The sequence below is a fragment of the Saccopteryx leptura genome, chromosome 3 (assembly GCF_036850995.1).
Source record: "Saccopteryx leptura isolate mSacLep1 chromosome 3, mSacLep1_pri_phased_curated, whole genome shotgun sequence".
In the NCBI taxonomy this organism is placed as follows: Eukaryota; Metazoa; Chordata; class Mammalia; order Chiroptera; family Emballonuridae; genus Saccopteryx; species Saccopteryx leptura.
The window spans coordinates 254,534,257-254,551,718 of NC_089505.1; the positions used below are offsets into that span (position 1 = coordinate 254,534,257).

At 35.0% G+C, this 17,462-nt stretch overlaps 1 protein-coding gene and 1 non-coding gene across 4 annotated transcripts in view; one reads left to right on the plus strand and one right to left on the minus strand.

Moving 5' to 3' along the window:
• The window catches only part of WDPCP (WD repeat containing planar cell polarity effector), a 425,216-nt gene that overhangs the window by 55,552 nt on the left and 352,202 nt on the right, over nt 1-17,462 (plus strand). The window lies entirely within an intron of this gene.
• Nucleotides 7,103-7,206, minus strand: LOC136401954 (U6 spliceosomal RNA). Its single transcript, XR_010750876.1, has one exon. It is a non-coding gene; the product is annotated as a U6 spliceosomal RNA (small nuclear RNA).

Sequence of the window (17,462 nt, forward strand, 5' to 3'; positions counted from 1 at the left end):
TATAAATGTTCAGTTTTAGGAAATGGTGCTCAATTCAGCTGTTTTCCAAAAGCCAACCTTTGAATTGGCTCCTGAGTCCTTTTTGGCACAATCACAGTAGCCTTTGAGAATTTCTTTGTATTTCTAGTCTGACAAGATATTTAAGGATCACCTGTACATTTTTTTGTTTCAGACCTGACACCCACCTTTTTCATCCATTTTTCTTTTGGAAATATGTATGTAGGTGCCACAGTTTGGGCACTAAGTGTACCCACTATTGGCTTGGTCATTGCTTCTAGGCCTTCTTAATGGATAAAAGGTAAGAAATACGCACTTTTTAGGAGAAAAATAACACTATGAGTCCATACTGATATTTTCTATTCAAATTCCTTTCCTTGACATATTCCATGAAGGGTGAATAGCAAATAACTGTGTTTTAAAGTCACTTGAAGTAATTCTTGGTGTTGAATTTCATTTTACTTTTGTTTTTTAGGGTTGGCTTTTCCCCCTTTGTTTTTATTTTATTGCACTTTATAATTTGGTAAATCACTATATGGTTTCAAAATCAAACCTACAACACAAGATACATTAAGAGATATCTAGTTTTTATTCCCTTGTACTCTAGTGATATTGGCCATATCAATGCAGTGTGCTTCCTACTTTTCAGATTCTTTGTGTTTGACTTTTGGCACTTTTAATTATGATGTGTCTTGGTTGGGCTTCTTTGGGTTTATCTTATTTGGGACTCTCTCTGTTTCCTGGCCTTGTATGTATTTTTTCTTTACCCTGTTATGGAAGTTTCAGTCATTTTTCAAATAGATTTTCAATCACTGTCTCTTTTCCTCCTTCTACAACTCCTATAATTTGAATATTGGTACACTTGAATTTGTCATAGAGGTCCCCTAAACTTTTTTAAAAAAATTCTTCTTGCTTTTATGATTGGGTGTTTTCTACTACTTTGTCTTCCAGAGTGATGATTCATCTAATCTTCTATTGATTCCCTCTAGTGTATTCTTCATTTCAGTTCTTGTATTCTTCAAGTTTTGATTGGTTCTCTTTTTATGTTTTCTATCTTTGTTGAACTTCTCACTAAGTTAATTTATTCTACTCCTAAGTTCATAGAGCATCCTTATAACTAGTATTTTGAACTCTCTATCTGGTAGACCACTTGTCTCCATTTCATTTGTTTTCTGGAGTTTTGCCTTTCTTGTTCTTTAGTTGGAGACATATTTCTTTGTTTCCTCATTCTGACTGACTCCCTGTGTTGGTTTTAATGCCATAGGTAGATCTGCTATGTCTCCCTGTCTTGACAGGTTGGCCCTATGTAGTAGGTGTTGTGTGGGGCTCAGTGATGCAGTCTTCCTGGATACCTGGTCTGGGTGCTCCAGGGGTGTTCTCTTTGTGGGTGTTGTGTGCCCTCTTGTGGTAGTTTGACCCTGATTGCTGCTGGCATATCAGTGGGTAGGGTTGACCGTTAAGCTGACTGACTGAGAGAGTTGGCCATACTACAGAAGATGAGATGTTGTGTGGGGGTTGACCCTATAGCAGGAGGTGCTTTAGTGGAACTCTGGTGCTGCCTGATGCTGCCCTTTGGGTACATCATTTATGAAGTTGAATGTGTGCTCTGGTGAGGTCTGAATCCAGTCACTCCTGTGTTTGGTCTGGAGCCTCTTGGGAGAGGCTCTGGTGCAAGTTAAGATCAGCTATCTCTTGTGCAGGGATTGGGACCATTTAGTAAGAGTTATAAAGTTCTCTGTAGCTGGCTGCCACTTGTGCTGGGTTAGGGAAATTACAGTATGAGCTGAGGCAGCTGCCACTTATGCCAGGCCTGTGGTGGCTTAGTTGGAGCTATGTTACAGGCCAAGACTGGCTGCCACTTATGCCAGGTTTGGGGTCACCTATCAGGAGTTACAGTGCAAGTTGAAACTGGTTTCTGCTTGTTCTGGGCATGGGGTATTTGACAGGAGATATAATATATACTTTGTGCAGCTGCCACTTGTGTGAGATTTACAGACCTTTGAGAAAGTCTGCAGCACAAGCCTTGGGCAGCCACCACTGGTGTGGGGTTTATAGTACTGTGGGTGAATCTGAAGCATGAGCTGAGCCAGGCTGCTCCTGTGGAGGGGCTGCTGGAAGAGTCTCAGGCTGGGTGAGCAAGTTGGGTGAAATCTCAGTGATCCCCAGGTTGGGACAAACAATGTTAACCAGACTGATGAAGAGCACAGATTTGCGCCTCCCCCCCCCCCCCCCCCCCCGCTTTGTTCAGCTGCATTGATCTGACTGGATGGGTGGAGAGTTCAACTAAGGGACAGTGACATCTGCCAGTACTTCTCTCCCTGGAGAGAGTTGCCCCAACCCCTGTCCCTTCAGCCCTCACCTAGAAGTTAGTCAATTTAGTTTCTCCCCATAGGTCCCTGGTGCTTGTTGAGCTGCTGCCCCTGCACAGAACTTAGGGTGAGTGCGTTTGTGCATTGACCCTTTAAGTGCAGCTTATCGTGCTCTCCTGTAGCCCTTTGTCTCTCTGGGACACAATCTCCACTAGCCGAATGTTACAGGGCCTCACCTGCCCATTCCCCATCTCTGTCCCTATATATGTACTTCTGTTTAGGTGGTCTTCAGGTGGTGCCCAGTGATGGTTTTTCTATAATTCAGTTGTAATTTTGATATGCTCATGGAAGGAAGATGTCTCAGAGTATACCTATTCCTTCATCTTGACCAGAAGTCTCATTTTTCTTTTTTAAATATAGGAGACACTTAAACATAGTTAAGTGTATACATATGGATATAGAACTAAATGAAAGCTAACCTAATTTTTCTTATGAAAATAGGAAAACTCTGTATTGTATGTAAGAAATAATTTTAGCATCTTGATTTTTGAAATCTTAGAATAAATGCTGGAACTTTAGAGAATTTAGATCAATTTGAAAGACATTTATAAAGTAGAATTTAGTGGGTAGTGATAGATTGGATGTAAGCAGCAAGGAACAGGGAGTAAAAAACAATATGTAAATTTCTTCCTTGAACAATGAAGTAAATGGTGGTACCATTCAAGGAAATTGGAACCAAAGGAAGATAGACAGGTTTGCTTGGTGAAGATGAGGAGTTCAAGTTTTTGTTCTTGGTGAGTTAACATTATGGGTAGGAATTCTGGAGTTAACATTATGGAGTAGGTGGAGGGGAGACAACATATTGTACTTTCTATGGGCATGTGCTTGAGATTTAATTTTGTGGTTGGAAATTGAAGCTGTGGAAGAAAAATGGTTACTCAGGGATAGTTGATAAAGTGAGAAGAAAAGCAGACCCAGAACAGAATCCTGAGGAATACTAAATATAAGCAAAAAAAAAAAAAAAAAAGGCACTTGAGAGAGAATAGGTAGAAGGCTAGGATGCAAACTAATCTGGGGAGCACAGGGGAAAAGAATCTTTCAAGAAAAAGGTGATGGTTGATCTCTCCTTTTCTCTCACTCCCCAGACTCCAGTAACCATCATTTTATTTTTGTTTATGAGTCGTCTTCTTTTTTTTTAAGTTTCTACATATAAGGGAGAGCATGCGACATTTGTCTTTCTGTTTCTGACTTATTTCACTTCAGCATAATGCCCTCCTTGTTCATCCACGTCATTGACAATGGCAGAATTTTCTTCTTTTTTAAACTGAAATATTCCATTGTGTATATATTCCATGTTTTCTTTATCCATTTATCTATCAGTGGGCATTTAAGTTGTATCTGTGTCTTGGCTTATTGTGAACAATATTACTTTGCAGTCAGTCCTTTTATTTTTCTTTAATTGTATATTTAGCACAAATGATATTTTTATTGTTTATTTCAAAATACTTAACATTTTTTATTGAGTTTTTTTCTTTCACTTATGGTTAGTTAGAAATCTGTTTCTGGATTTCTAACATATTACAATTTATTTCAGTTCTATTTTTATTGTTGATTTCTAGTTTAATTGGTTAGAGAATGTGTTTTGTATTATCTCATAATATTTATTGTGACTTGTTTTGGCCCATTTGATTTTTTAATTTCTAAATTGAGTTAGAAAAGAGTGTATACTACAGCTTCCTAGTGTAGTATTTACTGGGACAAGTTAGTTGTGATGTTTTTAATCTTTATTATCTGATTTTTTCCTCTTAGGTTTCAACTGGAAACAGTAGATTTCTTTGTTCTTTTAGTTCTGTTAATTTTTGTTTTATATATATAAATTAGAGAGAGAGAGAGACAAGGTCAGACAGGCAGGAAGGGAGATTGATGAGAAGCATCAACTAATAGTTATGGCACCTTAATTGTTCATTGATTGCTTTCTGATATGTGCCTTGACTGGGGGGCTCCAGCTAAGCCAGTGACCTTTGGGCTCAAGTCAGAGATCATGGGATTATGTCTGTGATCCCACACTCAAGCTGGTGACCCCTGCTCAAGAATGCGATCCCGTGCTTAAGCCTGCGACCTTGGGGTTTCAAACCTGGGTCCTCAGCATCCCAGGCTGATGCTCTCTCCACTGTGCCACTGCCTGGTCAGGCTATTTTATATGTTTTAAGGTTGTGTTATTGGATGCAGACTCATAAATTATTTTTTCATGGTGAATTGAAACTCGGTCATTATAAAATTGACCCTTGGCCTGACCTGTGGTGGCGCAGTGGATAAAGCGTCGACCTGGAAATGCTGAGGTCGCCGGTTCGAAACCCTGGGCTTGCCTGGTCAAGGCACATATGGGAGTTGATGCTTCCAGCTCCTACCCCCCTTCTCTCTCTCTGTCTCTCCTCTCTCTCTCTCTCTCTCTCTCTGTCTCTCCCTCTCCTCTCAAAAAAATGAATAAATAAATAAAAAATAAAAAAATATAAAATTGACCCTCTTTCTCTAGCAGTGCTTTTTATCTTAAAGTTGGGTTTGTTTGTTTGTTTGTTTTTGGCTTAATATTCATATAACTGTACCAGGCATCTTCTGGTTAGTATTTTCACGATACACCTTTTTTCTTTTTTCTTACTTTGAATTTTTGTGTATCCTTATATTTTCTCTTTTAAATATCACATATTTGCTTTTTATTTGTTTTTTAATCCAATCTGACAGTCTTTATCTTTTAGCTGTATTACTTAATCCATTTACTTTTTTTTTTTAAGTGAGAGGAAGGGAGATAGAGAAACAGACTCCTGCATGTATCTGGACTGGGATCCACCCAGCAACCCCTGCCTGGGGCCAATGCTCAAGTCAACAGAGCTATCCTCAGTGCCTGATGGTAACGCTCGGACAAGCTGAGCTATCTTCAGTGCCTGGGACTGACAAGCAAACTAATCAAGCCACTGGCTATAAGAGGAGAAGAGAGAGAGAGAAGTGGGAGAAGCAGATGGTTGCTTCTCTTGTGTGTCCTGACTGGGAGGTTGAACCCAGACGTCCTCATGCCGGGCCAACACTTTATCTGCTGAACTAGCCTACCAGGACCCATTAACATTTGATAGAATTACTTATATTTTCAGGTTTATAGGTACCATCTTATTTTACAATGTTTATTTGTTCTTCCTAGTTTATATTTTGTTTTTCTCTTTTCTTGCCACTTTTTGCTCTGAGATTATTTTTTTAAATAGACTTTAGTTTTTAGAGAGTTTTAGGTTTATAGCAAATTGAGCAGAAGGTACAGAGTTCTCATGAATCCACTGCCCCTAGACACACCTCATCAGAATGGTACATTGGTTACAACTGATGAACCTACATTGATACATCATCAATCAAAGTTTACATTAGAATTAACTCTTGGTGTTGTATACTTTGAGTATAGTACGTATGGTACTTATCTACTATCAAAATACAGAATAGTTTCACTGCCTTAAAAATCCTGTCCTTTGCTTATTCATCTCTTCCTCCTCCAATCTACAGCAGCCACTGATCTTTTATATTATCTCCTTTTCCAGAATTCCATATAGTTAGAATCACTAAGTAAGTAGCCTTTTCAGATTGGCTCCTTTCACTTAGTAATATACATCTAAGTTTCCTCCATATCTTTTCATGGCTTGATAGTTCATTTCTTTTTAGTACTGGATACTGTTCCATTGTCTGTGTGTGCTATGGTTTATTTCTCCGCACACCTACTGAAGGATATCTTGGTTGCCTCCACATTTTGGCAGTTATGAATAAAGCTGCTACATATATCTGTGTGTAGATTTTTGTGTTGACTCAGATTTTCATTTCGTTTGGGTAAATACCAATGAGTATGGTTGCTGGACTATAGTAAGAATATATTTTGTTTTGTAAGACACTGCTAAGCTTTCAACCTTCCAAGTGGCTGTATCCCTATTCCCACAGCAATGAGTGAGGGTCCTTGTTTCACATCCTCACTGGCGTCCGGCACTGTCAGTGTTTTGGATCTTTACTATTCTAGTAGGTGTGTAGTAACTTCTCATTGTTGGATTGATTTTCTTATTCCATTTTTCCCTTCCACTAGTTTGGAAGTTACCCATTGCTGTTCTTGTGGTTACCCTAAAAATTAAACATATTGTACTTGACTTTTTAAGGTCTTAGGCTAATCAATACCTTTTTTTTCTTTTCAGACAATAAAAGGACCTTAGAACTTTTAAATTACTTTTGCCTACCGCTTGGCTTATGTGTTATTGCTGATTTGTATTTCAATTCTTTTTTTTTTTTTAGACCTCCAAAGAAATTATTATGGGTTTAATACAGGATTTCATACTTGTGTTTCTCACTTTACTTTTTTATTCTGCATCTCCAAAGTGTCCATGGAGATGTTTGGTTCATGCTAAAAGGTCCTTGAAATTTGGTCCTGTCCAAAATGTCCACAGAGAGATTTGGTCCATAGTTAATATAAATCCCACTCTTCTGTGTTATTCAAAACCCAATGCACCTACTTAACTTATGTGACATTACCAGCTAGGTTACTGAGGCAAAAAGGGCATATTTTAGAAAATTAAATTTAACAGGGTGACATTGATCAACAAGAGTACATAGATTTTGGGCAAACATCTCCACGTCATTTGAACCGTCGATTATGTTGTATTCCCATCACCCAAAGTCAAATCGTCCTCCCTTACCTTCTGTTGGTCCCGCTTTATACCCTTCCCCCAACCCCCTCCTCCACAATCCCCTCCCCATGGTAACCACTGCACTCTTGTCTATATAAAAATATGGAACACTTCACGAATTTGTGTGCCATCCTTGTGCAGGGACCATGCTAATCCCTGTATCATTCCAATTTCAGTGTATCTGCTGCCGAAGCGAGCACGCGATAAGGGTTCTTACTGGCAATACAGCCGCAACTCAATTATTGGACCAGTGAAACATGATAATATATTTTATGTGTTAATCTTATAAACCAAAAGTAGAAATAGACATTGTGAGCTGTTTGAACTCAGGGACATTTTCTAAGTGTCAGTGTTTTGGACAGGACCAAACGTCTCCTAATCTCAGATCCCCATCTGGTATTTCTTTCTGCCTCAAGTATATTTATAGAATTGTGTTTACTCAAAGTTTATTGATACCTGACTTTTTTAGCTTTTGCTTTTCTGTCTGAAAATGACCTTATTTTGCCTTAATACTTAAAAATATTACTGAGTATAAATTTCTAGATTCACAGTTATTTTCTTTCAGCACATGGTTTTTCTTGTGGCTGCTGAAGTCAGCCCTCAGCTAGCTCTAGTTGCTTCTTTGAAGCCAATAGAACTGCTTTTAAGATCTTGTCTTTGTCTTTGTGCTTATGCAAGCAGTTTCATTGTGATGTGATTTTTTTTTCTCTTTAAATACTGCTTTGGATTTGTTGAGCTTTTTGAATATGTAGGTTATTGTTTTTTATCAGTGTTGGAAATTTCTTAGTATTTCTTGCTATTTTGCCTCTGCCCCAATCTCTCCCTTTGTGCAAGAATCAGACATACCATAGAACTTCTTACTTATACTCTAAGTGTCTTAAACTGGTGTTTTAAACTAACTTTCAAACTAATTTTCTAGCTCTTTTAAATCTGTTGTTAATTTTTCCATTGAGTTTTTTTATTTCAGTAATGTTTTTCATTTCTAGTTTTATTCTCTCTAAAATCTGTTTTTTTGGTTTTTAATAGTTCATTGTTCTCTGCAGTATTTTTAACCTTAGTTTTATTTTTTAAATATAATATGCATAGTTATTTTATAGTTCCTGTCTCATAATTTCAACATATTAACTCTTTGAGCTTTGTTTCTGCTTTTTATTACTTTTACTGGTTCTTGCTCAGGATACCTTGTATCATTGTGTCATTTTTGTATTTGTAAAATTAATATAGGGAAGTCTTAAGGGTCTGGAATGAAGTATGTACAGGCATACCTCCGAGATAGTCCAGGTTTGGTTCAGGACCACAGCAATAAAGCAAATGACACAAATATTTTTGTTTCCTGTGCATATAAAAGTTATATTTATACTATGTGACTGTTGAGTATGCAATAGCATTATGTCTAAAAGAAGTATATATCTTATTTTAAAAAATATTTATTGTTAAAAAATACTAACCATCATCTGAGCCTTCAGTTAGTTATAATCTTTTTTGCTGGTGTAGGGTATTACCTTCAATTTGTGAAAAACAAAATATCTCTGTAGCACAATAAAATAGGGCATACCTTTATTTATTCCTCCAAGAGGAATTGTTTGCTTCTGCTTTTGAAGTCCCTTAGCAATCTGTCATCACTCTGGGCTAAATTCAAAATCTGAAGTGCTATAGACACCCAGGTCAAGAGAACTTAGACTGTAATTCTGTGTAATGGCTGATTTGGGGCTACAATTTCTTAGGAACAGTAGTATCCTTTGGCCTCCTTCAGTGCCAGGGCAACTTTCTTTAGAGTCTTCTAGGGGTAAGAGAGAGTGGGTGGGTTTATAGTACTTCTGTTTTGTTTTTATGTTGAGAATGTAGCACTTAACAGCTCAAGCTTTATGATGGAGGTAGTTGTTTCTTCGATTTCATAACTTTTGAAGGCCTAGACTCTTTCTCTTTTTGAAATGAAAAGCCACAAGCTACATTACATTACTCTGAGTTCATCTTCTAAGCTTTGAGCTATCTATTACCACTAGCATTACATCTTTTTTTAAGCATTCTTTACTTTCATTTTATTCTTCAGGCAAAACAAGAACAATTGTTACTGCCCCCCCCTCCCCCCCGTTTTTTTTGCCAATTACAGGCTAAACTTTGTACAGGTATACTTTGTCTTCCTTCTGTTTCACTGAATAGAATCCCATATCATTATAGTTGGTGCCATGGGAGTTCTAGGTTAGGGTTAGGATCCTTAGGAGACTTTATTATTAGAGTTTGCCTCTAGGATCATTGGATCTTTGAACCAGTATAGCAAAGGGAAAGTTTTTAGTAAGTGTTATTTAAGTCAGGAAAAATTTCAAAATTATAGTTACATTTTATAGAACTTCTCATTTGAGCTCCTCATATTGCTATAGAGCCCAGTTCTCATAACAAGTAATAATAATCTAGGGAATAAGTCACAAGCAACTATTGGTGCTAAAGGAGCAAACCTTTGCTGACCATTGTCCATGGTTTGCCCAGGAGGTGTTGTATTCTTGTGTCCTTTGAGCTTCTAGGGAATATAGGTGTTCCATAAACACTTGAATGGTTTTAGGTAGATCTGGACAGTACTTGATATTGTTGCTCTAAGGGTATCACTTGGATTGTTTCTGTGTTCAGCTTTAGACAAGTAAACGATAGAAATGATACCTGTCAACAAGGGGGAAGGTAAAAAACAAAATGTCCAAAGACAAGAGAAAGGGTAGGTTATCACAGGTTGGAGATAAGAAACTGCATGGTGATGGGGACCTAGTGCTGTAGAACAGAAATAGACACTGTCCAAAGATGATTTGATTGCATACATATCTCTGCTGTTTAATTGCGGATCTTGGACTAGTTTTCAGTTTGGATTGAAACCTTCCGTTTTCATGTTTCTCTCTCTCTTTCTCGCTTTCTCTCTCTCTCTCTCTCTCTTTCACACACACACACACACACACACACACACACACACACACATTTTAATACAGTTTAACATTAATTACTATTCTAAGCCAAAGTATACTTGGTTCTTTCTTGGCTTCCAATACTGTAGATTGGCAAGTTGGAGAACTGGTATACTTATCAGCCAGGGAATCCTATAATTTATGACCATGACTCCCTGCTGTTAGAAAAGGAGTAGGACTGGCTTTCTCAAGGATAGATAATGTATATAATGTCTTTGGAAGGGCCTTAGAGTACCTTTCTGTTCTCTCCATTTACCTTCGGAAAGCTGGGTCTTAACGATAAAGGCAATGTTGATTATATTAATTCATGTGAACTATTTATCACTTATGCTTGATTACCATGTAAAACAGTAATGGTGACTTCTAGTTATGTACACTATTAAATGTGTCGGGTTAATAGGGTTTAATTTAATCATGGATGAACTTGTAAAGAAGTTATTGCTCAACACATTAATAGGTACATTAATTTTATAAAATCTTAATAGCTATTTATTGAGGAAACTGTAGTAGTATGTCTTCCTTATACACAACTAAAAAGACTTTAAAATGTGATTGTGGGTGTAGAACAATAGCAAGAGCCTGCCTTGTTGCTGTCAGAAAGCCAAGAAAGTAGAGAGAAGAAAATGTATGTCACTGCCTTTGCAACGAAGGTGCATCATTAAAGAGGCCACACCACCATTCTCATTTTTCTCTTAATTTTGGCATTGAATCACATTCTACATAACAAAGTGTGATTCTTTCTGAAATGATATGTAATCAGCATGAGCATATTTGAAATAGGTATTTTCAGAGTTGAGAGCCAACTAAGGATACATATATAATATTTAAATAAGTCACAATTAGAATTTAAAATTTCATTGCATCTCAAACCATTATACTTTTATAAATGGAACAAAGATAACGAGGTAAAGTTTGGATGGTGGATGTAGTATGGTGGTGTCATGATAATGATAGATTTTGTTTTGTTTAAAATACGTACTGAGAAAGCTTTACTAAATTTGTAAGATTTCGTATTGCCTGTAAACACTAGGTGGTGCAATTGTGCAAGGACCATAGAATGAAGTATGTGGAGGGATTTTTTGGTTTTTTTGGAAGGCAAGAGGATGAAATTAAAATTCTGGTTGAGGAAATTCTTTGTAAATAAGAATTTTAAAAATATTAAAATGAATGGGTAAATCTTTCTCTTTTATTAACTAGTCCAGGATTTAAATGATGGCCTTTTGATTTAGACAAATGTCTCAAGTTTGTATATTGTTTATAATTGCATTTTAAGCTCAACTAGCTACAAAATGATTTTAAAAACCCACAAAAAAACAAAAAATGATTCAGTTTGGTTTTCTATAATTATTTAAATATTGACTTGCTTTGTGACTACAGTTAAACAGGCTTATCCTGTCAAATCATTCTAAAGTCTCAGGGTTTTAGCAATAATATATATTTCATCTTATCAAGTGATTGTTGATCAGTTAAAACTTGAAAAGTAGCTTTCCTCTTGGCATGCTTTGTCTTCTTTTATCTATTAAAAAACAAACAAAAAAAAAAACCCAACCCTTGCATTTTTGTGTAAATTCAGGTCATTATTAAATTGAAAATTTAGTTTCTAAAATGAAAAAATAATTGTTGGTTTACTTGTATATTAAAGAAAAACATTTCTATGCAGATAATTATTTAAAGCCTTAATTCTTAATTTTGAAAGTTTTTTTTAAAAAAATATTTTCTTTCTCTTCTAAGTTCTTTTTCAATTTGAGAAACAGTATTTTTTGGAAATTACAAGAAAGTCATGTCTTCAGCAGTTAGTGAATGATGTTGTTTCAGTTACATTTGTATTTAAATGTCTTTCGGTATTTTGAAAGCACAAAATGAAGTTATCTTGCCATTTGAAAATATTCACTGATAATCACAGAAAAGTCAGAATCAATTTAAGTACTTAAATTGGCTGTCACAATTGACAGGATTACATAAACTATATGTGTATTTCTGTTATTTTTCTAACTGAATCGTACATCCTCTATAAAACACAGAGTTAAGCAACTGATTTTACATTTTACTAATGTAGTAAAACAACATAGGACCTTATTTTAAAACTTATTTTTCTTGTACAAACAACTATACAAAAATACATTTTTAGAAATTTGAATTTGGTTTATAAAATTCTTTCTAATGTTATATTACTTCAAGACTGTCACGTTAAGTATTTTTCTTTTGCATCTTTGATATTTCTACTTGGAGGTAATATTGTTTTATTGCTTATGAATAATTATATATTGCTCATTTATTTCAGAATATATTCAAACTTCTTTATAATGTATGATACCAGTAGTTTCTTATCAGTAATTACAGAGGAGGTTTGGAGGGAAGAGTCATTTTTCTTTTGTTTGTGAAACAGGTACCCGTGTGCTCAGACTCGCAGACTTACACGCATCTGAGACAATTTGGGATTACTGAGTCTAAGCATTTGGACCATTGCTGATGAATTATTTGATGATATATATTTTCATTTTTAGTTTCTTTTCAGTCCCTTTGGAAAGTTTTGGAATGTAACATGTAATTAGTATTTTATAGAAAAAAATGTACATTTTAGTATTTGAGTCATGCAAGCTAGTTTTAGATAAACGTTATATAAACAATGTATGGACTTGAAAAAATCACTATTTTTATAGTAGTTGGCAGCCTTTATAAAATGACTTGCTGCTCTTGCAGATATATCCTCTTCCACAAGTGTCACTATTTAATGGCACCTATAATAGTTACATTAGCCAGGGGGTTACATAGCATTGAAAATGGGAGTAATCTCTGACCCCAGAAAATCATTCTTTTAAAAGAAGATTGAAACATCAGTGATAGGAAATTTGAATTGCTCTTGCAGCTGCACTGTTTGTTCTGTGAATACTTAATTTAGTTCAGAGCTATACTTTTTCTTGCAAATATGTCAGACTTTCAGATGCAGCAAATTCCTATCAGGAAATAAAAAACTGCTTCCTTCCCAGGCCTGTAGTATTTGAATGTGATATTCAGGCTTCCGACAGTTTCATTTAGGTGATATATATAGCCTTAAGAATGGGAATTCTCACATTTGACACGCTCTGTAAAATATATAGCTCATTCAGACCTTGACCAAGATATTGCTATGCAGGCATTTATTTTGAATAATCCTTTTAATGACTGTTACTCAACTTCTTAGCTGCTAGAAGACGCTAGAGTGTGGAGATAGACACACTTCTGCGTGTGTGTGGGGTGGTGTGTGTATACATATTACTGATATATGTATATGTGTACATTATATAAGTTTGAGTTTTTATAAAGAATTTGTATTTTGTACTATATATGAACATATTTATTTAGATATTTGAAAGATAAAATTGAAAGCCTTATTTTTGATGTGTGGGAAGTTACACATAGCATACTCATTAGGGTAAAGGGATTACTATGGCTGATTCTCACATACTGACTAAAAATTTAACCCAAAGAGATTTAAAAGTGATGTCAAAAAAAAGGCCAGTTGTTCCATGCTTTCATTAGTTAGAAGTTACTAACTAGTCTGGCTTTTACACAACTCTTCTACCCTTACTTTTAAACATTTAGTAATATGTTTGTTAATCAGTGAGTAGGGAAAAAAAAAGGGCAGAAACCCAACATTTGCTGCTTTAATGCCAACTGAAGCAACAGTGAAACATTTGCTATATACTTTAATATCTGTCCCTCTGGTTTTCCTTATGTTAAGTGATTTTAGGGAAAAAAATCAAGAAAAAATATCATAGTAAAAAATTTATGAAAACAACCTGAAGTTTTTAACATTATATGATTAAGAATAATGTGAAATAAAAGCCATGTATGACTATAGGTTACTTTATTATACACCAATTGAATTATAAATCCTGACAGTAAAAACTTTGTGTGCAATTTTGAAAACATGATAACGTATTTGAGTTAAAATGCTTATTAAATCAAAATGGGACTGATTAAAAACTGAAATATAGAATTTGTTTTAATTAGGAAAATATGTAATAGATGTAGTTCTAGCTTGCTTTTTGCATTTTATATTTAACATGAATAATCACATATAGAGACATTACTATCATGTGTAATATAAAACACACTTGCACATGTTTTTTGGTCCACTGTTAGCATTTATTTCTGAATGGTTAAGGGTGCCTCTTAACAAGCACCAAGTCCATTCCTGAACCAACCATAAGAGAGAGCTATACCAACAAGCTACTCTCTCTACATACAAAACTGCTCTGAAAGTGAATATTTTATGTAATAGATTTTATGAATTCCATGCCTTTTAATTCCTTAGATTGATTTGGTTGCATTAGCTATAAATACTTGGATTTTATAGAAGTTTAACCTTGTTATAAAAGAAAAACATATTTTAATATTTTATAAAAATGTTAACAGAGGCCAAATAAATATTTATGCCTATTGTTTATGAAAGTAATTCATAAATTAAATATTGTTTATTAACATTAACATAGAAAATTTATTTCTATCTTTAATAGAATTGTTTAGATCATCTATAAGCCACCTTTGAATAGTGATACAGAAAACAGTGTTTTCTCATTTGTTTTTTTCTATTTAGTGAGAGGAGGGGAGGCAGAGACAGGCTCCCACATGCACCCGGACTGGGATCCACCCAGCAAGCCAACTAGGGGGTGATGCTTTGCCGACTCCCTTGCTTAGTTGCAACCGGAGCCATTTTAGCGCCTGTGGCGGAGGCCATGTAACCATATTTAGCGCCTAGGGTCAGTCTGCTCCTATTGAGTCATAGCTGCAGGAGGAGAGGAGAAGAGAGGGAGAGAGAGAGAAGTGAGGGGGAAGGGTAGAGAAGCAGATGGGCACTTCTCCTGTTGTCCTGACTGGGAATCAAACCTGGGACATCCACACATTGGGTTGACACTCTACCACTGAGCCAATTGGCCAGGGCCAAAACAGTTTCTATATAATTTTTAAAATGTGCTTTTCAAAATAATAGTATAGAGCTCCTAGGACATGACCTTTTTATAGAGTAACTTGCTTCTATTTAGAATACCAATAAAAATAATGAAATTGTTAGATTATTTAGGGAAAACATGGAAAACATGTTCTGAATCACTCAAGAAATGATTTATCAACTATTATTTATAAATAAATGACCATACTTATTAGAATTATTGGTTCAAATTCTCTGATTGTCTATAGATAATAGTTCAGCTATTAGAAAGAAATATTAAATTTTTTATAATATTCAAATTAATCAGTTTTACCAGAATTGTTTTTAAATATCATTTGTGGAACATACCTTATTCAAGACATTCATTTTGCTTGAACTACATGTTAAGGAGGCTTTGGCAATGTGGAAGGGTTCAATCTGCTTTTGCCTTATAATATATGTACAATTTTAACTTCAAATGAAAAGGAAGACTTTAGGTATTAAAAAATTAGCCAGATTGCAATGAGATAATACAGTTTTATGTATGTGTAAATTATGGTTTAAATGTCTTGGAGAAAATACAATTTTTAAAAAATTAATTGCATATTTGGGGAAAATGTCACTTTTTATCAAATGCTATTGTTGCTAAAATACATTTCCTTTACATATTTTAGCAACAAATATTGACACAATATTCTCTAACAGTTGATTAGAGTTCTAGCAGACTTGGGTTCAAGAATTGAAAAGGGGAAAATGAAGAAATTCCTGAGAAATAAACACCAGCCCATGTTCCAGTGACTACCACCGAATTGTTTTGAAAATATCTGCACTAACCACAGAGTTATTTTGCATTTCACCTCGTGATTTTTCAGAACAAAATAAAAGTGATTTCCATGAATAAATAATTTACTTTTCTTAAATATTATCACTTCATTAGAAGTGATAGGATTCTGACTCTGACAGTGAAATTCTATCAGGCTAGTTTCATCTAGCTTTATTCCTTTAAAAAATGTAAGCCCTTATAATTGCTGAGTTCTTGTCAGTTTGAAAATACATGTCAAAATAATATATGTTTTAAAAATACTTTCCTTGAATGATATATCAATGAATGTTTTTAAAGGAGGTGTTGACACTAGTGATTTTGATGGTTGATATTACACTATAAGGAAAATGTACAGGGTGATGTAGTATATTTAAAGCAGACTTATATCATATATGATAAAATCATTGGGGTATGGAAATCATTTCCATATCTGGAAAACCTTGCTTGTATGAATTTCTTTCCCTTTGAATACCCAGAGCAGTTTGTTAGAGAAAATTTTTTATTTTGAAGTAATGGTTTAAAATATATTTGAATGATAAAAACTTTAAAGTTAAGTAGGTTACAGCATTCTAATTCTACAGGGTAGTCAAATTTCTCAATGTTTTTTTATTTTTTTGTACTAGCATATTAATGAACATTTCATATGTAGTGAGTCGGTTTTTATTTTATCACCTTATTTAGGATTCTATACATCTAATTTTGTAATTTCACATGTTATTTTAAATCATATTGCTAACAATTTATGAATACTTGGATATATATAATTGAGGCATTGATTATATTTTACTTACTTAAAGGCAGAGACCTAGACTGTAGGAATCTTGAGGTTTCTTTCCTAGCATTTTGAGCTGCTAATTTATCAGTCAGATTTTGCCATTGGGGGATTTATGTTCTTGTTTAGCAGAGATAAATATCATTCATTAGATCACAAATATTTATGAAACATCTAGTGTGTTCCATAAGAGTAAGTATCTTACCTGTCATGGCTCAAGTTGCTTACAGTCTTGTGGGGGAGACAGACAAGTAAATAGGCAATTAAAATCTAAGTATGTAAGTTGATGAGTGCTATGACTGGGAAAGTAAATGGTATTCTGAAAGTACTGGTGGTGGAATTAGGTTTGGCCAGGTAACCAAATCTTAGCAAGGCCTAGTGTTGGAGAAAGCTTCTTGGAGAAAGTTTTGGATTACCTGCCTGAAGCTTAGTATGTGTAAGGACCGTTAGGTAAAGGTTGGAAGGGAGAGGGAAGCAGAGATAGTTAAGTTCATCTACCATGGAATATGTACAAAGGCAAAGAGGAGCTAGAGAATATCACATGACTCCAATAATTTAGTGTTCAGAGATGAAGCTGGAGCTGTGAACAGATATTCATCATTTCATGCATAGGCTTCCATATCATTGTATTTTCATCCATGGTGTAGTGGGAAGTCATTAAGGCTTTTCAGAGAAGTGATATGGTTATTGTTGCTGTTTGGAAAGATGTGTTGGTGGATAGATTGGAAGGAATCAGATTAGAGGCAGGGGTACAAAGTGAACATTTTCTGAGTCATTAGTTGAGATGTGTTGGAATTATAAATGAATTTGATAGCAACGGAGATGAAGAGAACTAGGTGAATTTATGAAATATTTAAGTATTAACAGAATTGGTGATTGACAAGATGTAGAAGTTTGTGGAGGAAATAGTAGGTAGTACTTGGAGTACATATGATGACTTGAGGGAGGATATAAAGAGAAGAGAGAAGGATCCTGCATAGGACGCTGATAGAGCCAATATTTAAGGG